The sequence below is a fragment of the Pan troglodytes genome, chromosome 9 (assembly GCF_028858775.2).
Source record: "Pan troglodytes isolate AG18354 chromosome 9, NHGRI_mPanTro3-v2.0_pri, whole genome shotgun sequence".
Lineage (NCBI taxonomy): Eukaryota > Metazoa > Chordata > Mammalia > Primates > Hominidae > Pan > Pan troglodytes.
In genome coordinates this window covers 20,657,134-20,680,394 of record NC_072407.2, presented here as the reverse complement: position 1 = coordinate 20,680,394, position 23,261 = coordinate 20,657,134, and the positions used below count along the sequence as shown (strand labels likewise).

Genomic DNA, 23,261 nt, shown 5'->3' with positions numbered 1-23,261 from the left:
CTTTCTTTGTATTACAAACAGTCCAATTATACTTTAGTTATTTTAAAATGTACAATAAATTATTGTTGACTGTAGTCACTGTGTTGTGCTATCAAATACTAGATCTATCTATATTTTAGTACCATTAAGCATATCCACTTGCCCACCTCCCTGACTACCCTTCCCAGCCTCTGGTAACCATCATTCTACTCTCTGTCTCCATGAGTTCAATTGTTTTAATTTTTTTTTTTAAGCTCTCACATGTAAGTGATAACATATGAAGTTTGTCTTTCTGTGACTGGCTTATTTCACTGAACATTATGACCTCCAGTTCCATTCATGTTGTTGCAAATGACAGGATCTCATTCTTTTTGTGGCTAAATAGTACTCCATTGTGAATATGTACCACATTTTCTTTATCCATTTATCTTACTCTAAGCCTATTTTTTAAAGTAATTTCATTATCATGTAGCACTGGGCTTCAACATTTTGCTACAATTGCTTGATTGTGAATGATGTAGTTAGTGAAGTCCATGGTACTATCTCTGTAATCTTATCCCTTTGTTCCTTTAGTTCAGCTAGGACAACCACTTCACCAGTGGGTTCACTTCCTTAGTTTTCCTTAAAAATTTTTCTTTCTTAAAAAAGGAACTTGTTGTTGAGATGGTATCTTTCCTGGTACATATTTAAATGGCTCACTAAAAATTAGCACTTTGCCTATTAAATATAAACTGAGGCATGTTGAGAAATATGTACATTCATTCATCTGAAAAGCAAGCATCCTACCTGACATTTCTTTTTGCAAATCTTCAGCCAAGTTTTCTATGTGTCTTTCAACATTTTGGCAGTACCACCTGTACAATGCCAGAAGACATCATTCACACTGCATTCTAGGTAAATGGTGACTCCAGAGTTTTGCATTATGCAGTGCTGATTTTTAGTTAAGGGAATGTATTTACGTTTGTTGTCATATTATTTTTTTGTATATTATTTTAACCTTTTTTTATAGCAGCAGGAAGAACAAGTGTTATTCTGATAGCATGTAGCTTTTTTATCTTTTATAAAAGAATTTCAAAGAGGTTTCAAAACATTTAACTTTATGTTTGGTGAAATTTTGTAAAGTACTGATTGAGCATTGTATGATTTTAAACATTGTTGGAAAAATTGCAGCAATATAGATTTATATTGATGTGCTTAGTATTTAAATATCTTGCTGATTGTAAAGGGTTCATATTACTTAACATCTGAAAGTACAATAGGGCAAAGTATATTGTTAATGATACTAGATATAAATCTCTATCTCAAATTGTATTCTTGATGATTAAATAAATTTTGGCTTATTTTTTGTCAGATATGCATGGATCATCATTGTTTCTATCCTGTAATATGCCTGCTATTGAGCTACTACTAGTTGTAGAAATGTCAGCTTTGTCATAGTCTTGTTATCATTAAGGCCTACATTATTAATATTATCCTTAAGCTATAGTTTTTTTGGAAGAATCATTTTAAACCACTTGGGCATTTGTTCAGGGTTAATTTAGTAAAAAACTAGATTATATTATCTACAATCATTCTCTTTTCTTTACCCAGGATACTTCTGATATTGGATGTTGCACATTAAGACATATAGACTCAATCTGTCAATCTGTATTTAAATCTAGGTAAGGATTAATTTTTCTTACATTTAAAATAAATAAATATACTGCAGCATATTTATGTAGTATACTCCTAGGATGTATGTACGCACTTTGGAGACTACTGAAATAGAAAAGAGTGGAAAGAGAGGTGAGGGCATGATGAGTCAAGGAGGAAATGCATGGTCTCCAGATGACACTCTTCTGGGACATAGTCCCTCTGAAGAATGTAGCCATAACTGGAAACCTGGGACAGGAAGTAGGACTACAGATTGATCAGTGTTGAGGTTCAGGAAGCAGTAGTATGGTATTTTTGTTTTTATTTTTTTGGGAGGGGATTGGTCTCACTCTGTCACAGAGGCTGGAGTGCAGTGGCACGATCATAGCTCACTCAGCCTCAAACTCCTGTGCTCAAGTGATCCTCCTCCCTCAGCCTCCCAAAGTGCTGGGATGATAGGCCACCATGCTGTGCTGATTTTTTAATTTTTAAAAAAGAGACAGTGTCTTGCTACAACACCCAGGCTGGTCTTGAACTCTTGACCTCAAGTAATCCTCCTGCTTCAGCCTTCCAAAATGCTGGGATTATAGGCTTAAGCCATGGTGCCTGGCCTAGTGTGACATTTTTAATATGAGAAAGGAAGCAGATTTAACCCATCTTTTATTCTTTAAGGCAAAGCAGTTTGAGTCATTTTGTTGGTGTGAGGGGGTCAGCAAAGTTCCATAGGTAAGTGTATTTATGATGTTCAGGAGAGGGGGGTCAAGTGGAGAATTACTACTCTCCTGAGTGTCTGGGGCTCTTTGTTGTTTCTGCACCCAGCCTTCCTTGGATTTAGATAAAATCAGAGCAGAAGCTGGGAAAGGACAGTAAGGCAGCACTTAGGGATGGCTGTAGGCAAACATTATTATCAGTACTCTCTTTTCTTCTTTTCTCTAACTCGTTGGTATATTTCCTGGGCAATTTGCTTTAGTAGCAAAAATCCAGTTTGGGAGTTTCAGCTCTACCAATAAACTTTGGGTGACTTTGGCTAAGTCACTTCTCTCTAGGAATTAGTTCTTTCGTTGGTGATAGGGAAGTTTGATGATCTCCATAGAGGTTTGAGCTCTGACACTCTGCTGATATCCATCTGGGATAGTGTTCTGTGCTTCCCCTTTATATAGAACTTTCAAGCACCATGTCCACTGTGCCTTCTAAAGTGACAAATGCTAGGAATTTAATTTAATATATGAATTCATGCTAGTAGACTCATGAGCAAAAACGATAACACTATGTCTAGCTGCTTCCCTTCACTTTTCCATACAGCTTTTCATAGAGTATATTTCCATAGTGTGCTCCTGGAGAGTGCTCTTGCTTTCTAACCTAAAGTGTCTAATGAGAACTTTAGAAAGGAAGGAAGTATTAGCATCTGGAGGGTTGTGCCTGTGAAGGAGGTTGGGCTGGATGAAATAGGCAGGGCATTGGGGCACAGCCATCAATTCATTGCGTGTGTTTGGCTGGACTGGCAGCAGTGGCCAGTGCCAGGTTTTTTGAGTATGGTTTCTGTCACCAGCAGAGTTGGCTGTCTTTGAAGTCTGTTAGTTAACCTCTTCCAGAATCTTGGAGTGCAACTAGCACTCAAGAGAAGGAGGATAAATGAATCTCTAGGAATAAATAACACCCCTATTTTCATTAACAACTTAGTTCTCTTCTTACACCAGTTTTTTGAAGCATTTAATAAATGAACAGATTTCTGATTTTCTCACTTTCTTTTCAGTATCTATTTATTTCCATGGATGGAGATAATATTGGTTAATGAACTGGATGCGTATCACCAAACATATATTGAGCCGTTACCACACATAGACATATTTCTGGATGCTTTCATAAGATGGTGATAATAATAGTACCTATATAATATTTTTTGAGAGGTTTTATTAAGCTAATACACTTGGAACAGTACTTGATATGTTGTAAGCTCTCATTAAACATTAGCGATTATTATTTTATTATTTAATCTACACAACAGCCCTGGGAGGTAGATGTCATTATTTTAGTTTTATAGGAAAGGAACTTAAGGTTTAGAAAGGAAAAATGACATGCCCAAGTTTACATAGCCATTAAATGGCAGAACCAAATCTAAACCTAGATATCCTGCCTTGAAGTTCTATGGTATTTCTGCCATATAAATGCAGCTGTCTGTAACATGCAAGTTAAGCTAAGAGATTTTCCCCAGGTAATCTACAGACCAGATAATAAGGAGCTTGGATAATAGGGATAATAAGGAACTGAACATATTATTATGTGGTGTTGAATTTCAGCAGGTGTGGTTATTAAGGCAGTCCTTGCTTTGCATGGCATGGTGTTAACTGAAAGTCTTGTACATCATAACCCTGTCTTCACTTTGTATAGCTCTGATCCCAACTTTACACAATTCTCATGTCATAGTTTGATCTCAGTTATTACAGAATCATGCAAAGTGGGGACATGGCTGCACTATGCACTAGTTTCAGTTATGGTATAATGCAAAACAAGGACTGTCTGTACTTCTATGAGCTTCATATTCATATAAAGAAATTCTCAAATTATCTTTCCTTTGGACCAGTTAGATAATTCATTTCTATTTGATGACCCATTATCTTTTTTCCTTTTCTTTTTTTTTACAGACAGTCTCTCACTCTCTCACCCAGGCTGGAGTGCAGTGGTGTGATTACAGCTCACTGCATTCTTGAACTCTTGGGCTCAAAGGATTCTCTCACCTCGTCCTCTGGAGTGGCTGGGACTGTAGGTGAACACCACCATGTCCAGCTAATCAAAAAATTTTTATTTTTATTTTTAGAGACAGGGGATCTCGCTGTCTTGCCCAGGCTATCTTTTTTCTTCTAAGGCTCTTCTCCTGCTAAGGGAGAGTACTGTGTTGCCTAAGTAAGTCCTTGAAGGTCACTGAAGGTTGGCTCTTGGCTTTTAGGCAAGCCGCCTCTGATATTTATTGTATCCAGTAGTAGGTCTCTCTCTGTATTTAGACAGAAACACTTGTTTTCTTTCCTTTTTTTCTTTAATTTCTCCCCACCTCTTATTACCTCTAAACTTCTTTCTGAATTTATGTTATTTTTTTTCCTGTTTCAGCAATGTACAGGGAGGCCACTGAGGCCAGTTATCTCTCATTTGGTATTTTATTATATGAAAAGTGATTTATTGCAGTAGACAGTGAGCAGCCATTAAGCAAGAACTGGGCCTTTTAAAATTTCTTTTTAGATATAGATGCTTAAATTCTTTTTAAGCACTTAGTAATCGTTTCAGCCTGAAGGTTATTGCTTAGATTTCAATTTTAGAGCAATGTACTATTGAAAAGACTGAAGCTTTGAACCTTTCCTTGTCCCCAAAGTTTAAAATATTCTCAGCTGGGCACAGTGGCTCATGCCTGCAATCCCAGCACTTTGGGAGGCTGAGGCAGGTGGATTGCTTAAGCCCAGGAGTTCAAGAGCAGCCTGGGAAACATGGCAAAACCCTGTCTGTACAAAAAATACTAAAATTAGCCAGGTGTGGTGGCATGTGCCTGTAGTTCCAGCTATTCTGGAGGTTGAAGTGGGAGGACTGCTTGAGCCTGGAAGGTCCTGGCTGTGGCAAGCCATGATCACGCCACTGCACTACAGCCTGGGTGACAAAGTGAGACCCTGTCTCAAAAAAAAAAAAAAAAAAAAAGTAAAAAAAAAAAATTCTCCCTTGAGTCTTTGTTGACTCCCCCGCCCCATTAACGCTGTGTTTGAAAACCTGTTTTTAGTATTTTTTGTCAAGCATCTTGAAGAGTAGAAATCCTATACTGACTCTAATTTTATTTCTCTAACCTGTACAGTGCTCGAGAGTTAGCTTGGGATGAAATGAACTTGTGGTAAAAAGCATACTCCACCACTTTCTAACAGTATGAACTTTGGCCTGTTGTTTTAATCTCTTCAGGCCTCAGTTTCCTTACCTGTAAAACAGTACCTACTTCTTAGGGTTGTTTTAAGGGTTAAATGAGTACATATAAGTGCTTAGAACAGTGCTTGGCACACATAAGAATAGGTGTCATATAAGCATTAGCTATTATTAAAACAAATGTCTTTAAAAGAAGAATTTGGCCCAAAGTAAGGAGTACATTATTCAAAATACTTTATTTAAGGGGTAAAAATAAATACTACTGAAACATAATGTGAACTAATCCTACAATTTCCCCAACACAGTGACGTTCGAGTACCTTTGAGATAATTCTAGCTGTTCTGTAGTAATAGGTACTTTGAGAACCACTTCAACTGCAAATCAACAAATCTATTGGAACTAAAATTCCTTTATTATAACCTCTTCATTTTTGAGTTTCATAATTTGTGGAGACTAGTTGATTTGGGCACAGAGTGAATTTGGATATGAATTTTCTCAGGGCTAGGTTTGTGATGTAGCAGTAACTGAAGATGCAGTGACAGAGTTTAAAGAGGCAGCAGCTAGCAAACAAACAGGATGCTTGACCCAGGAGGCATTTCCCAGGGCAGGCCTAGGTGCAGCCTGGCTTGGCCAGTGATTGCAGACTAGATTTCTAGGCCACAGAAGGCTGTGGGTGAAGGCCACTGTGGTGTTGAGTTGGTGACCCTCTGTTTCTGTCAAGCTTTTTTGATGTGGACCCCAGTGTCTCAGGAGGTGCTTAGCTTCAGCCCAGCATGGCCAGGAATTATACGCTCGACCACTAGGTCCCAGAAGGTTCCTTTTTGAAGGCAGTAGACTGTAGGAGTTGAACCCAGATTTGCCTCATGACAATAGGTAAACTCTTACTAATCATTCCATACTGTTTTCCTGGTGAAGGCAGCAGTGGAGAAAGGACAGTAGGTGTAGCAGTGGGGGCATCTATGTGTTCACCATCTAAAGGGATAGATGATATGCTATTTGAGTGGGCAGCTGTAAAGTCAAAGGGGCTCCCTGCAGGCAACAATGTCAAGATGATGATACTGGAGGAGATGGTAGTGGTATGGTAGTTGTTACAAGCCTTTCACGGATCTATTAGAGCTTGGGAATGCATTTTGGGTATTTTTACCTCAAATCATAAACTCATAGTCTGCATTATGGAACTTTAGAATTGAAAGGGTGTTCCAGTTCCCTTTTTTGTGGTGTGATTCCATTTAAGTGATCGTCCAATGCATGCTAAGGGATCAACAATAGGGAATTACTTCCTCCTTTCCACCAGAATGTAAGCTTCATGTAGACAGGAATTTTGTCTGTTTGTTCATTGTTTAATAAAAATTAAACTAAAAGGTGACTGGAGCAGTGCCTGGCACCTAATAGGTACTTAGAATGAAAGAATGCTTGGATAACTTGGCTAAAGTTTTGTCTTATAAATTGCTCAACATTACTAATCATCAGGGAGATACAAATCAAAACCACAAGGTGATATTATCTCGCCCCAGTTAGTATGGCTATAATCAAAAAGACAAAAAAATGCTGATGAGAATGCAGAGAAAAGGAACTCTTATATACTATTGGTAGGAATGTACATTAGTACAGCCATTATGGAAAACAGTGTGGAGGATTCTCAAAAACCTAAAAATAGAACTACCATATGATCCAGCAATTCCATTGTTTGGTATCTAGTCAAAGGAAAGGGAATCAGTATATGGAAGAGATATCTGCCCTCTTATGTTTATTACAGCACTATTCACAATAACATGGAATCAACCTAAGTGTCTACCAACAGATAAAATGAAGAAAATGTGGTGTGTGTGTATATATATATATATATGTGTGTATATATACACATATATATACATATATATATACACAATGAAATATTATTCATCCATAAAAAAGAATGAAATCCTGTTCTACATGTTGTCACTCATATATGGAAGCTGAAAAAGTTGATCTCATAAAAGTAGACAGTAGAATAGTGGTTACTAGAGGCTGAGAAGGATAGAGGAGCAGAGGGGATAGGAGAGGTTGGTTAACAAATATAAAATTATAGCTAGATAGAAGGAATAAGTTCTAGTGTTCTACAGCACTGCATGGTGACTATAGCTAAAAGTAATTTATTATATATTTTCAAATAGCTAGAAGAGAGGATTGAATGTTCCCAAAACAAATGGTAAATCTTTGAGGTGATGGATATTACCCTGCTTTTGATCATTACACATTGTACACATGTATCAGAATATCACTATGTACCTTGCAAACATGTACAATTATTATGTGTCAGTTGAAAAATAATGCAAAAGCTTTATTTTATATATTGAATATATTATGTGCCAAGCATTATCTAAAGCATACCTTACCCCTGTGAAGTATATATTATTCCCAATTTATGGATGAGTAAATTGACACTTAGGCATTAAGTGTATATATGAATCTGTATCTATGATTCATTTATTTTGGTGCTATCTTTATAAGGGTTTTGATAGTAGTGTCTTGCCATCTTTGTGAAATGAATAGCAAGCTCCCATTTTTGTCTATGCTCTGGAATAATTTGGAGAGCATAGGAATTGTCAGTTCTTAAGGGTTAAAAAATCTTACCTATAAAACCATTTGATCTTCATACTTTTTAAAGAGGTAGATATTTAACAATATTTTATTGGTCTATTCATATTTTCTATTCTTTCTTGAGACAGTTGGTAATTATATTTTACTGGGAAACCCACTATTTTATCTAGATTTAAAAAATATATTGGCACAAAGTTGACATATTGTTTTCTTTTCTTCTTTTTTGTATCTGTGGTTATATTCTCTTTCTTACTCTTTATGGTTTTTTTTTTGAGATCTTTTGGGGTCCTAATTCTGTCATTTTACATATTATTAGAAACTTTGTTGAGCATGCTAACATTTAGCTTGCATTTATTCATATATCCACAAGGCTTGATTAATTAAATTCAACAAACGTTTATTTTTTATGCCAGATAGATGCTAAAGATACAAAGGGTGATTAAAACAGGGTCTACTATAAGAAATATATAGTACAGTAAAGATATTTGAGACCATTTGTCAAATGTTTTGCTGAAATCCAGATATGTTATTTCTAATGTATCACTCATCCAACAAAAAAAGTACTTTTTAAAAATAAATTCGACTTTTATTTTAGATTCAAGGGATACACATGAAGATAGATTGTGTGATGCTGAGGTTTGGGGTATGATTAATCCTGTCACCCAGGTGCTGAGCGTAGTATCTAATAGGTAGTTTTTCAGTCTTTGCCCCCTTACTTCCTCCCCAGGTAGTCGCTGGTATTTATTGTTTCAATCTTTATGTCCATGTTTACCCAATGTTTGGCTCCCACTTATAAATGAGAACATGTGGTATTTAGTTTTCTTTTCCTGCGTTAATTTGGTTAGGATAATGACCTCCAGCTGCATCCATGTTGTTGCAAAGGACATGATTTCATTCTTCTTCTTCTTTTTTTTTTTTTTTTTTTTGAGATGGAGTCTCACTCTGTCGCCCAGGTTGGAGTGCAGTGGCGTGATCTTGGCTCACTGCAACCTCTGCCTCCCGGATTTAAGCAATTCTCTGCCTCAGCCTCCCAAGTACCTGGGATTACAGACACGTGCCACCATGCCTGGCTAATTTTTGTATTTTTAGTAGAGATGGGGTTTCATCATCTTGGCCAGGTTGGTCTTGAACTCCTGACCTCTTGATCCACCCGCCTCGGTCTCCCAAAGTGCTGGGATTACAGGCATGAGCCACCGCACCCAGCCATCATTCATTTTTATGGCTGCCTAGTATTATGGTATTTCATGGGGTATATGTACCACATTTTAAAATTTTATTTTACACTAAGTCATGGGAGACATGTGCAGAACCTGCAGGTTTGTTACACAGGTATACGTATGCCATGGTAGTTTGCTGCACCTATCAACCCGTCATCTAGGTTTTAAGCCCTTCATGCATTAACTATTTGTCCTGAAGCTCTCCCTCCCCTTCCACCCTCCACAGGCCCTGGTGTGTGTTGTTCCTCTCCCTGTGTCCATGTGTTCTCATTGTTCAACTCCCACTTATGAGTGAGGGGACATGTAGTGTTTGGTTTTCTGTTCCTGTGTTCATTTGCTGAGGATGATGGCTTCCTGCTTCATCCATGTCCCTGCAAAGGACATGATCTCATTCCTTTTTATGGCTGCATAGTATTCCATGGTGTATGTGTACCACATTTTCTTTATCCAGCCGATCATTGATGGGCATTTGGGTTGGCTCCATGTCCTTGCTATTATAAATAGTGCTGTAATAAATGTAAGTGTGCATACGTTTTTATAATAGAATGATTTCTATTCCTTTGGTTATATACCCAGTAATGGGATTGTTGGGTCAAATGGTATTTCTGGTTCTAGATTCTTGAGGAATCGCCGCACTGTCTTCCACAGTGGTTGAACTAATTTACATTCCCACCAAGAGTGTAAAAGCATTCCTATTTCCCCACAGCCTTGCCAGCATCTATTGTTTCTTGACTTTTTAATAATCGCTATTCTGACTGGCGTGAGATGGTATCTCATTGTGGTTTTGATTTGTATTTCTCTAATGATCAGTGACGTTGAGCTTTTTTTCATATGTTGTTGGCCACATAAATGTCTTCTTTTGAGAAGTGTCTGTTCATATCCTTTGCCCACTTTTTGATGGGGTTGTTTTATTCTTGTAAATTTGTTTAAGTTCCTTGTAGATTCTGGATATTAGACGTTTGTCAGATGGGTAGATTGAAAAAATTTTCTCCCATTCTGTAGGTTGCCTGTTCACTCTGATGATAGTTTCTTTTGTGGATGCAACATATTTTCTTTATCCAATCTACCACTGATGAGCACCTAGGTTGATTTTGTCTTTGCTATTGTGAATAGTGCTGCAATGAACATACAAGTGGGTGTGTCTTTTTGGTAGAACAATTTATTTTCCAAAAAGTATTTTCCGAGAAAGAGGCAAAAGGGGTTAATACACAGGATCTGTGTTTTTTTTTATTTTCTGAACCTATATTTGGGCCTAAACATTACCTATTTACCTTGTACATGCTCAGTTATGCATTTTAGCATCTTGTCCTGGTAATTGAATTTATATAAAGAATATATTACTAGAACATATCTTGCTCATTAATAGAGTCTTTTGGAAAGATTTTTAAAGGACATTTTAACCATTCTAGAAATTTATAAATTTTATCAACCAGAGAAGTGCTTCTTATATTTTAGTAGGGATGCAAATCACCTGGGGATCTTAATTAAAATGTGGATTCAGATTCCATAGGTTTGTGGTAGGGCATAGGAATCAATGACCCAGGTAATGTCTTTACTGCTTTTCATCAGTGCTGCTGGCTGTAACCACACCTTAAGTAGCTAAGAGTTACAGGACAGAAGGATAATATATATTCTGTTTTATAATTAGTAAAGTTACAGGTCTATAAAGTTAACAAATAGGGCATTTAGGCTAAAATTAAAAAGACTGACAATGCCTTGTGTGTTGGTGAGGGTAAATAATAACTGGAACTCTCATACACTGGGAGTGTAAATTGTTATAACTAATTTTGAAAACTATCTGGCAGTATTTACTAAAGTTAAACATGTGCCTATTCTGTGACCAGAAATTATAATTCCAGGTATATACCCAAGAGAAATGAGTGTATTTGTCCACTAAAAGACATACACCGCTTGTTCGTAGCAATTTTGTTTGTAATAGCCACAAACTGTAAACAACCCGTATGTCCACAACAGGAGAGTACATTAATTGTGGTATACTTACTCAGTGGAAGACTATTCAGCAATAAAAACCTGATGTTTGTAATAACGTAGATGATTTTCACAGACATTATATGGAGCATAGAGAAGTAAAGAGAGAAACAGCTAAAGATTAGAGGAAGGTAGAAGGTAGAGTATGTACTGTGATTTCATTTATTAAGTTCAGGCATAACTACTTTACAGTGATAGAAGTCAGAATAGTGGTTATCTTTGGTTGGGTAATTAATTGGGAAGAGGAATGTGAGAACCTTCTGGGGTACTGGGGATGTTTTATAGCTTGGTCTGGGTGGTGATTATATGGGAGAATACGTATATAAAAACTCATCAAGTACCTTGATGGACTGAATTTAGGATTAGTGCATTTCACTGTTTTTATATTCTATATATTAATAAAATTTTAATTAATAAAATAAGTAGAGCATTTAAAAGAAGAGAAAAATATCTTTTGAATTCTAAAAAGGCTATGTATACATTTTTATTGTGGAATTGATTTCTAAGAGTGTTGCTATGTGTTCACATTCATATGCATTTACTGAGTGAAAGTATTAAAAAGCATATGTAAATATGGTGAATTAATGTAGCTAGCTGATTTCTGAAACTAACTAGTGTGGTTGTCATTGGATTTTGGGATAATAGAATCACAGCTCAGACAAACTTTGGTTAAATTAGAATATTTCCATATTTTGTTTCAGAGGAGAGCTGAAAATTCCAAGGAAACAAGCTTTTTCCAGCTATTTTGGAAATCAAAACAAAAAACATTAAATGAAAGTCTTCTTAGTCTTCAAACTTTCCCTTTCAATTGGTAGTTTCCTGTCCTCTGTTCTGGTGCCTTGCTACTCATGCTGTAATTCCTCACTGCTTAGGATCTCTCATTGTGTTTTATTCAGGACACAATCTTGAATCTTATTTGTCTTTATCTTCATATCTCTAATATTTCTCTGCACTCCTCTTTCTTTTCAGGAGTCATAGAATTCTGTAGCTTTCAAACTTTGTATTTTAAGCAGAGGAACTAATTTTTAAAGCAAATTTTGAAAAAGGAAATCTAACAAAATTAAACACTTTGAAGGAACTGTGACAGTTCCTTCAGCACTCTCAGCTTACTCCTTCCTCTTTGCCTTACAGCAACTTGACAGTGGGATAAACTTTGGGGGAAAAACAATCTAACACAATCTAGCCCAATCTTTTCACTTTATAAAGGAGGAAGCTGAAGTGTAGAGAAGGCTTCATGGCCAGTAATAGTCAGCAACTTCAGGCTATCATAAAATTAGTTTCAATTGCTAAGTAGTAAAGTTCAAAGATGGAAAAAATACGATTAAAAAAACTCTACATGCAATTTGAATGATTAATATAGTGATTCTGAAATCTTCTTTTCAAATTATGCTCATAGACAAGTAACCATAATTCAAAATTCCCAGTTACAAGTAAATCACTTCTTAAAAACAGTAACGCTATTTTCGACAAGGGTGCCAAGCAAGACAATTCAATGGGAAAATAATAGTCTTTTCAAAAAATGGTGCCAAGACAACTAGGTATCCCCATGCAAAAGAATAAAGTTGGACCCTTCCTCACACCATATAAAAAATTAACCCAACATGAATTAAAGACCTACATATGAGAGATAAAACTATAAAACTTATGGAAGAAAACATAGGAATACATTTTCATCATCTTGGATGGGCAATAGTTTCTTAGATATGATATCAAAGGCACAAATGAAAAGAGAAAAGATGAATTGGACATCAAAATGTAAAACTTTGTGTCTCAAAGGAAACCATCAAGAAAGTTAAAAGACAACCCATGGAGTGGGAGAAAATATTTGCAAGTGATAATTCTAATAAAAGACTTGAATTCAGAGTATATTAAGAACTATTACAACTCAACAATAAAAGACAAATACCCAAATTTTTAAAAAGCAAAGGATTTGAATCAGTATTTCTCCAAATACGATTTACAAATGGACAATAAACACAAAAAATATATGACATCATTAGACATTAAGGAAATATAAATCAAAATCACAATGAGTAACTACTTCACACATACTAGGGAGGCTATAGTAAGCAAACAAACCCAGAAACTAAAAAATGTTGGCAAAGGTGGAACATTCATTGGAAATTGGAACCCTCATATATTGCTCATGAGAATATAAAATGGTACAGCCACTTTAGAAACCAGTATCAGTTTCTCAAAAAGTAAAACACAGCGTTACTATATGTATAGCACAACAATTTCACTCCTACTAGCTGAGATATGACTCTCTCTGAAATAGGACATAGGACAAAGAAGGCTTTGATAGAAAGAAGGAAAATGAAGAAAGATATATTTTAATATGGTGAAAAGCAATACATACTTAAATTATTTTTATAAAGCATAATGAAGTTAAGTATTTCTGTAGCCATGCCCTTTTTGCTTAACTAATTTAATACATGAAATAATGTACATTTGTGTGTGTACATTTGAACATGGAATTTGCATGTCATGAGGTTCCATTTTTAAAACTATGAATTAGTAAAAATAAATTACCGACTCCTTCAATTCCTTTCTTCCTTTAACTTTCTGAAGTTAATTTTCATTCGTTATTTATATTTTGATCAGCACGGGAGTTCTGACCTGCTCCATTTCCAACCTGGGCCGGTTTACCGTTCCTTAGGAAACCTGTTGGTCTCCCGCTCCCAGCAGGTCACCATATTGATGTCGAACTTAATGCAGAAACCTATTGGCATATCACACTACAGTCCAGAACTTCTGGGTTCAAGTGATCCTCCCATGTCAGCCTCCTGAATAGCTGTGACTACACGCACATGCCACCATGCGCAGTTATTTATATTTTGAAAACTTTTCTCTTTGGTTTTTAAACATAGCTATCTGATCTGTAATATCTGTAATATCATATAGGGGCTATTAAATGAGGATAAAGACCTTTCACATAGGAGTGTTGTAAGGAGACGTGAACTATATTTATTCTAAATCTGAAAAACTCCAAGTCTTCATATTGTAGTTCCTTTAAAATCCCTTATAATTTTATTTCTCAGCTTAGTATATTTTCTCAGAAGGCATGTTAAAAAAAGGATAATGTTTTAATCCAAAGGAATGAATCTCTAAAAGAATAATGTTAAACATCATTTTATGATATTACAGAATATATATCTTATTACAATGACAACATTATTTTATGATATTACAGAAGATATATCTTATTACTATGACAACATGTGTTTTTGAGGTAGTGGGATTTTATATCATGTGGGCTATTGCTTATTTGGTCTATGAGTGAGTGTGTTTCCAGTCTTTAACTTTTAAAACTGAGTGTGTGTGTAGTTGTGGTTTTCAAAGACCTTTCCATATACATTATTTCACTTACATTCACAGTAACTCTGAGGTAGATTTGTGTTTTATTTTTTGAAATTGAAATGTAAACATATAAGGTATTTAAAATATGGATGTATATATGTGTAACTAATAGTTATGTGAATCCTATGTAACCAACCAACATTGAGGTAAAAAAAATGAATCACTGATATTTTCCCAGAAGCCACTTGTTTTCCTTCCCAATTACACCCCCATACTCCCTGTTGGTATTTAGTGTTACCCCATCACCATTCTGTATTTAATGTTAGTCACTTTCTTTACTTTATAGTTTTACTGCCTATGAATGCATCTCTAAACAATATAGTTCGATTTTGCCCGTTTTTATGCATTATATAAATGGAATCATGCAGAATCTATTTTTTGTGTATGTTCCAATTTTTGCCAAACTGTATCATTATCATGAAGACCTACTTCATTGATTTGATTTTTATTGTGTGAATATCAGAATTGTTTATCCTCTTTATTTTTACTGGGCATTTGGACTATTTCCAGTTGCTGGTTATTATGAACAATGCTGCTATAAACCTTTTTTTGCATATATTCATTCTTAGTGGCCATGTGTACAAGTTTCTGTAGGCTATATATGCAGGAATGGAATTGTTGAGTCAGACAATATGCCTATCTTCGTCTTTTCTAGATAATGTGAAACTCTTTTCAAAAAGTGTTTATTTATAGTGTTACCAACAGCCTATTAACATTCTTGTTATTCAGCATTGTTGCTAACAATTCATGTTGTCAGACTTTTAATTTCTGCCAGTCTGCTGAGTATTAAATGTTGTCTTACCATGGTTTAAATTTGCATTCCTAATTACTAGTAATATTAAGCACTTTTTTAATAAGCTATTGATTAGGTAGATTTCTTCTTTTGTAATGTGCTTGTTCAAGTCTTTTGCCCATTTTTCTATTGGGTCATTGCCTTTTTTTTTTTTTTATTTTTTGAGACAGAGTCTCACTCTGTCGCCCAGGATGGAGTGCAGTGGTGTGATCTCGGCTCACTGCAACCTCTGCCTCCTGGGTTCAAGCGATTCTCTTGCCTCAGCCTCCTGAGTGGCTGAGATTACAGGCGTGTGCCACCATGCCCAGCTAATTTTTGTATTTTTAGTAGAGATGAGGTTTCACCATGTTGCTAGGTTGGTCTCAAACTCCTGACCTTGTGATCCACCCGCCTTAGCCTCCCAAAGTGCTGGGATTACAGGATCTTTTTTTAAAAAAAATGATTTGTAGTTTTCTACAAATCTGTATATAAATTCTATACAATTCTGTATATGAACTGTTGTTTACATGTATTGCAGATATCTTCTTCCATTTTGGCTTGTCTTTTCACTTTATGGAATCTTTTGATGAACAGATGTTCTCATTTTTAATATAGTTGAATAGTTATTGATCTTTTCTTTTTTGGTTAATGCTTTTCCTGTGCTGTTTAGGAAATTATTTCCTATCTGAGGTCATAAAGATAATCTCCAGTGACTTTCAAGTGACCTTGAATACACCTGAAGATGTTTTGGTATACTGTCCAAAGTAGAGGTGTAGTTTCTTTTTTTCCTCTTATGGATGTCCAGCTATCCCAGATAATTTATTAAAATCTCTTTTCTTGACTGCTCTACAGGGTTACCTTTGTCTTATGTCAAATGCCTATATAAACATGGGTTTGTTTGGGGGTTCTTTATTAAGTTCTTTTGATGTGTTTGTCAATCCTTGCACCCATACAACCCTGACTTAATTATATTTACTTTATAATAAGTTTTGTTATTTTGTAGAATAGGTCCTGCCACCTTATTCTTATTTTTCAAGTGTCTTGATACTTCTTGGCCCTTTGCATTTCCATATAAATTTAGAATTAACTTGTTGAGTTCCACACACATGAAAAAACCTATTGGGATTTTCAATTTAGTTTGCATTTAATCTATTAGTAAAATTTTATGGAAATGATACTTTGATAACATAGAATCTTTCAATATATTAACATATTTTCTCTCTCCAGTTATTTTAGTCTTCTTTAACATCTCCCAATAAAGCTTATAATTTTTCTTATACAACATGAACATTAAGCAAATTTAACAGTTCAAGACAGTAGTAACAGAGAAGTCAAAAATTATTTGATAAGTGAACAATACAACCAATAGCTTAAGGATTCAGAAGAGGAACAAACATGCTTTAGTGTTTCATAACAGGTAACACTAAAAGACATTTGGTCAAATATTAATTAAGTAGTAATATCTTTGTGCCCTCATAGTGTTATACAAGTCTGGAAATTGTCATATTTTCAATTGGTTAATAGGTTAAAAATAAATTAATGTATTGGTTGTTTTATTAACTATCTGCACAGCCACTATTTTAGTTTTGTTTTTTCCCCACTATTGATAGATTATTTTTCCCCTGAAATGGTTAGCTTTAAGCAGATAGTTTGGTAACACATATATATATATCCTGCATAGTAATTTCCAACTCAAATATGTTATAATAGTCTTTGAAACATAAATATTTGATGTGACTTCTGAAATAATGAAATAATGCATGAATTGGCTCTTAGTAGTAAGTTTAGCCATTTCCATTTGGCCTATTCTTTTTAAACATCAAAGGCCTTCTTAAGTGCATAACATATGGGCTCCAGGGGAAAACTGAGTCATGTGCATTGTTTTACATTAAAATATAATTTATTCTGTCATTATCATTGTGAAAATAGAGATTGGCACATTTAAATGAAGCTGGCCTTCTTAATTCCTAACAAAAATAAATCTCTGTTGGTAGTGAGGGATACTGTACACATAGGTCCCAACCTTGTCACTTCTGAGGAACAGTGGTGAAATTGTTTGTTCCTGACAGCAGACAGCCCCATTGCAGAGCCCTGGTTTCATGTTACATTAAGTATTAGTGCTGTTCTTTCAGGAGCTATTATATTGTGACATCAAAGATTTCCTGACAGGGCAGTGGTAGGTTAGCACTGAAGTTGTCTACTGAAATTTTAAAGAATGGAATTAAATATATATATGATCAGACTTTTATATAAAAGGTAGAGACAGAATGAGAGTGGTTTAAAGAAAGTTGCAGAAATCATTAGTTTATGGGCTATCTGCTTTATCTCTGCTTGTTTAAGCCAAATTCTATTACCTTTTATTTCTTCAACAAGTACAAATGGCCATTATGTTAATGCTAGGGTAGTTGATAATTTCCAGAAAGACATTATGAATAAGGAAAAAATAGCCTTTTGTGAAATAAAAATGGTTAGGTTGACATGTAGAGTATTTGATATAAATGAACATGTGGACAGTAATTGCAATGGCCTGACTTCCTGTTTGCAGATCCACTAATTAGTTAAAAGGATCAAACTACATACTCTATTATAAAGTTTCAGGAGTACAACTTAGATGGCAAGTGAAGAGATGAGAAGTCTTGCAACTGAAAAGGCTTAATTTTACATTGTAGTAGTATAAATACAGCTGACTTTAACATTAATCAAATTACAGTGTTATCTTCTGAAAAGACTAACTTTTGTTAAGTGTTGAGAAATATTAGTCATTTTTGTCTGTATAGGTTTTCTGTTTAAAAAATAAATTCAGCATTATGGCTTCAAGTATTTCTTAAAGTTTTTTTTGAAGTGCAATCAGTTGCTGTAACTACAACATTACTATGACATATTCATGAAAATCTTGGGATTATAAAGTGTCAGTTAATTTTAGAAGCACAATTCAATGTCCGGACATTTAAGACAATATAATTATAATAGTTTTGTTTGAGATTAAGTAAATAAATAATATGTTAAAATGCATATCTTCTCAGTATTTTAGTTTTCCTTTTGCTACAGTAATAGTAAATACAATTTTTTTGATTATAAGCAAAGTATACCATGATACATTTATTTTAAACAATATAATACTGACACTGTAAGTTCAGAAGTAACTGGAACAAAGAAGAAACATTTATAGGTACTCGTGCGTTTGATTATGTTTCAAAATAATTTTCATCCAGATCAAAGTAATCCATAATATATTCATGAAAACAGTTGTTTAAAAAAACTGAATGTCAGACTGGGAACAGTGGCTCACACCTGTAATCCCAGCACTTTGGGAGGCCAAAGTGGGTGGGTCACTTGAGGTCAGGAGTTTGAGACCAGCCTGGCCAACATGGTGAAACCCTGTCTCTAGTAAAAATACAAAAAATTAGCCAGACGTGGCAGAGTGCTCCTGTAATCCCAGTTACTAGGGAGGCTGAGGCAGGAGAATTGCTTGAACCCGGGAGGCAGAGATTGCAGTGAGGCGAGATCGCACTACTGCACTCCAGCCTGGGTGACAGAGCAAGACTCTGTCTCAAAAAAACAAACAACCACAATAACAAAACCCCCCAAACAAACAAACAAACAAACAAACAAAAACTGAATGTAGAGGCTGGGTACAGTATTGCATGCTTGTAGTTTCAACTGCTAAGGAGACTGAGGTGGGAAGATTGCTTGAGCCCAGGAGTTCCAGGTCGTAGTATGCTGTGATTGCACATGTAAATAGCCACTGCACTCTAGCCTGGGCAACATAGTGAGATGCTGTCTCTAAAAAACAGAAATAAACAAACAAAAAACTGAACATAAAGGTCTTTGCTGTGGCATGTATCTGACAGTTATTCATACAGATTAAATTGCATAGGGGGGTAATATTGCTATATCCTTTAAATCATTAAGAACGGTTACTCTAAAATAAAATGCCTATGGAGCTCTGCTGTATTCCTCTTGCCACTTGTTGAAAGTGAGATATTTCAACTTGTAGTTCTGAAGTGGATTCAAATATATAAAAATGCTTTCACCTTTGAAAATTTTTGTTTTGTTTTTGTTTTTGGCATGACAAAATACATTGGCAACAATTCAGTAGAAGTAACAGCCCAAGTATCAAAAATATTCTAATATCTTCTCTGAGGACCCTGAAGTCTTACATTCTAGAAGTGTTCAAGTAGATTAAATATTTTTCCTTTAAAAATGTTATAATTTTAAAGTACAGTATTTGGTAGGAAAAAGGGGAGAATATTAGGATAGATGTTTACTCATTTAAAATTTAAAAGCAATAATCCTGTAAAAATATTTATATTACCAATATTGTTTCAATCCTTTTACTTCTGCCAGCTACAGAAATCCTAATTCAAAATGCTTTAAATTGTCAATCTACAAACAGGGTACATATAGTTTAGTAATTAGCTGGCTAAAAGCAACACAGGTATATTTGAAAGTTTCTAGTATGTGTATTTATTAACTGAAGGACTGAGAGACTAAAGAATGTTGATCTTTTTCATATGATGAAGGAAGGTATCAGTACTTTAACTAATTTGAACAGTTTTGAAAACCATTTAAAGTCTAGTTAGCTACACTGTATATGAAACAATTGATCAATAGTGCTCCCAAGAGAGCTAATTATAGATGCAGTCAACCCTTCACAAGAAGCTGGTAAATGAATGTTAGAGAAAAAGTGTGTGTTTATTTATGTTTGAAAATTTTGTGCATTTAAATAAAAGGCTTCTGGGAAATACGTTCCCAGAGAATGTAAGGAGAATTAGTTGGACATTTAAAAGACATAGTTTTCTTTTTAAATACAAGTTTTTTTTCCATTGAAAAACCTAAGCAAGTAGACATTGCTACCAAATTTATCTGTATTAAGTTTAAATATGTTAATGCTTTTCCCAGTCAACAAATATTTATTAGCTGCTGACTATATGTCAGGTCTCATGGGGATAGAAAATAATTACCATGCATCTCTGAGCTCAATGAATTTAATAGTTGTTAGGACAAAACCAGAGAGTATATGATCAATTGCTAGAATATGTGGTAAGACTGTACCTTCAAGATGAGAAAGAATAAATTCAGTCATAGGAATCAGAGTAGGTTTTAGTAAGTAAACTTTTCCATTGACACTTAAGGCACTATAGGATTTAGATGGGCATTGCTGAAGGGTGAGCATCTCAAAATGAGTGAGTTTTGTCTTTGCTATGTTTGCAAATTTATATCATCTGGGCACTTTTCTTTGGGCTTATATTAACTGGTTATAATTATGAAGGAAATGCATTTAGAATTTTTCCCCACTAAAAATACAAAAGCCTAGTTTTCTGCACAGTATATATATATATATATATTTTTTTTTGAGACGGAGTCTTGATCAGTCACCCAGGCTGGAGTGCAGTGGCACTATCTCAGCTCACTGCAAGCCCCACCTCCCGGGTTCACACCATTCTCTTGCCTCAGCCTCCCGAGTAGCTGGGACTACAGGTGCCCGCCACCACGCCTGGCTAATTTTTTTGTATTTTTAGTAGAGATGGGGTTTCACCATGTTAGCCAGGATGGTCTCGAACTTCTGACCTCAGGTGATCATTTTAATAGTCTCATTTATTCAAGGTGGTACATTGCTATATCCAAGAAACAAAATGTATCACTTACATATTTTTCTGATTTTTGGTGAAACTATTCAGTTAAAGGGATGGTCTTCTTATAATTTTTGATAATTCTTATATTTAAAATAATTTCTCACACACATACTGCTGTATACGTACTGTGTGCTAACTGATTGTACCACTGGAGCACCCAAAATAATTTCTGTTAACACATAATTAGATGGACATTAAACAAGATAATTTTGTGGTTGATATTTAAATTTCTTTGCCTTTTAAATGGGCACCAGTGAATAGAGTGAGCTCTGACTGTTTTGTTGCACTGGCATTTTGTTTTATTTAATTTTCATATAATCCCTAACTTTCAAAAAAGTGCTGAGATGCATTTATTTAAAAATTTAAATGATTGAAATTAATTTTAATTTCAGAATTTTTAAAAGAATTTTGCAAAAGCCTTTAAAAATTGCAGTGGGGTTGGCATGCTAAAAAATCAAAGACCTGGGATTGGAATTTATTGGTGTAAAAATTCCAACTCAAGATGCGAAAGATAATTTGATAATGCTCTTCAACCTCTATGATGCTTACATGCTGATCCACCTTGCATTTATTAATTTGTTTTTTCTTTCATTCAGTTAACACATTTATTTAGCATATACATTGTGCTAGGCACCAAAGATAGAAGGATGAAAAGTAAAAGGTTACTGCCCTGGGTAAAATCACAATTGCGGGATGGGAGAGAGAAGATTAAGAAGGAAGAAAGGTAGAAGTGAAAGATGCATTTGGGAGAGTAAGGGTGGACAGTGTAAAAGGCATCAAAATGTTTCCATATTCTATAATGTTATGAATATTTTTATGGAGTAATGAATAAAGGGCTGTTGGAGCACATAAAAGGAAATATTAATTTTGACTGAGTTAAGGGTTCTCAGATACTTTTTAAATGCATATAATGTGAATTTTTTATTGCTTACTTCATTGCCCTAAGGTCAGGTCAATATGTTCTTATTTTCACATTTTTAACATTATTGAGGTAAAATTTATATTACATTAAATTATTCATTTTAAAATGAACATGTCAGTGGCATGTAGTACATTCACAGTGTTATGCAACCATCACACCTATCTTGTTCCAAAACATTTTCATCACCTGAAATGAAAAGTCCATACCTACTAAGCAGTTAATCCTCATTCCTCCCTTCTCCCCAAATCTGCTTTCTGTCTCTATTGATTTATTCTATTCTTCATGTTTTCTATAAATGCAATCATACAATATATAACCTTTTGTGTCTGGCTGTTTTTCACTTAGTGTAATGTTTTCTAAATTTATGTATTAATATTTTATAGCACATCACTACAGATCGAGTATCCCTTATCTGAAATGCTTAGGACCAGAAGTGTTTTGAATTTTGGATTTTTTTTTATTTTGGAATATTTGCATATGCATAATGAGATATCTTGGGGATGGGACCCAAGCCTATACAAGAAATTTACTTATGTCTTGTATATATCTTATACACATAGCCTGAAGGTAATTTTTTACACTATTTTAAATAATTTTGTGCATGGAACAAAATCTGTGTACACAAACCATCAGAAAGCGAAAGTGTCACTATCTTAGCCATCCATGTGGACAGTCTGTGGTTGTTTGGCATCACTGTTATTCCTGACTCTGAATTTATGTGGTATCATTAAGCAATCATTTTCTTATACTTATTCACACATAAGTTCTTAACAGTAAAAAAAAAAAAATATGGCCAGGTGCAGTGGCTCACGCCTGTAATCCCAGCACTGTGGGAGGCTGAGGTGGGTGGATCACGAGGTCAGGAGTTCGAGACAAGCCTGACCAACATGCTGAAACCCCGTCTCCACTAAAAAAAAAAAAAAAAAAAAAAAAAATCAGCCAGGCGTGGTGGCATGCACCTGTAATCCCAGCTACTCAGGAGGCTGAGGCAGGAGAATTGCTTGAACCCAGAAGGCGGAGGTTGCAGTGAGCAGAGATCGCCACTGCACTCCAGCCTGGGCGACAGAGTGAGACTCTGTCTCAAAAAAAAAGAAAAAAGAAAAAAAAAAAAAGAAAAAAATATGACATACCATTAATACAGAGAAACAATGTATTTAGGGTAACTAAGCAGCACAGTAGCGTCACTATAATACCTGTGTCAGTTGTTAAACAACAATGGCAACCAACCGTGGCAGTCTCCACCTATGTTGTGTTTTGATTGAAAGGTTACTGTACACTGTATT

General features: G+C 35.1%; 1 protein-coding gene across 35 annotated transcripts in view; it reads left to right on the top strand.

Moving 5' to 3' along the window:
* SOX6 (SRY-box transcription factor 6) overlaps positions 1-23,261 on the top strand; it is a 770,159-nt gene that overhangs the window by 147,570 nt on the left and 599,328 nt on the right. For 6 of the 35 annotated variants that reach the window (XM_063783834.1, XM_063783836.1, XM_063783850.1 and 3 more), the window contains one exon: positions 1,570-1,640. The exons of the other annotated variants lie outside the window; for them this stretch is intronic. The gene's annotated coding sequence lies outside the window, so the exon portion shown is untranslated. The remainder of the gene's footprint in view (positions 1-1,569; positions 1,641-23,261) is intronic. 35 annotated transcript variants of the gene reach the window in all.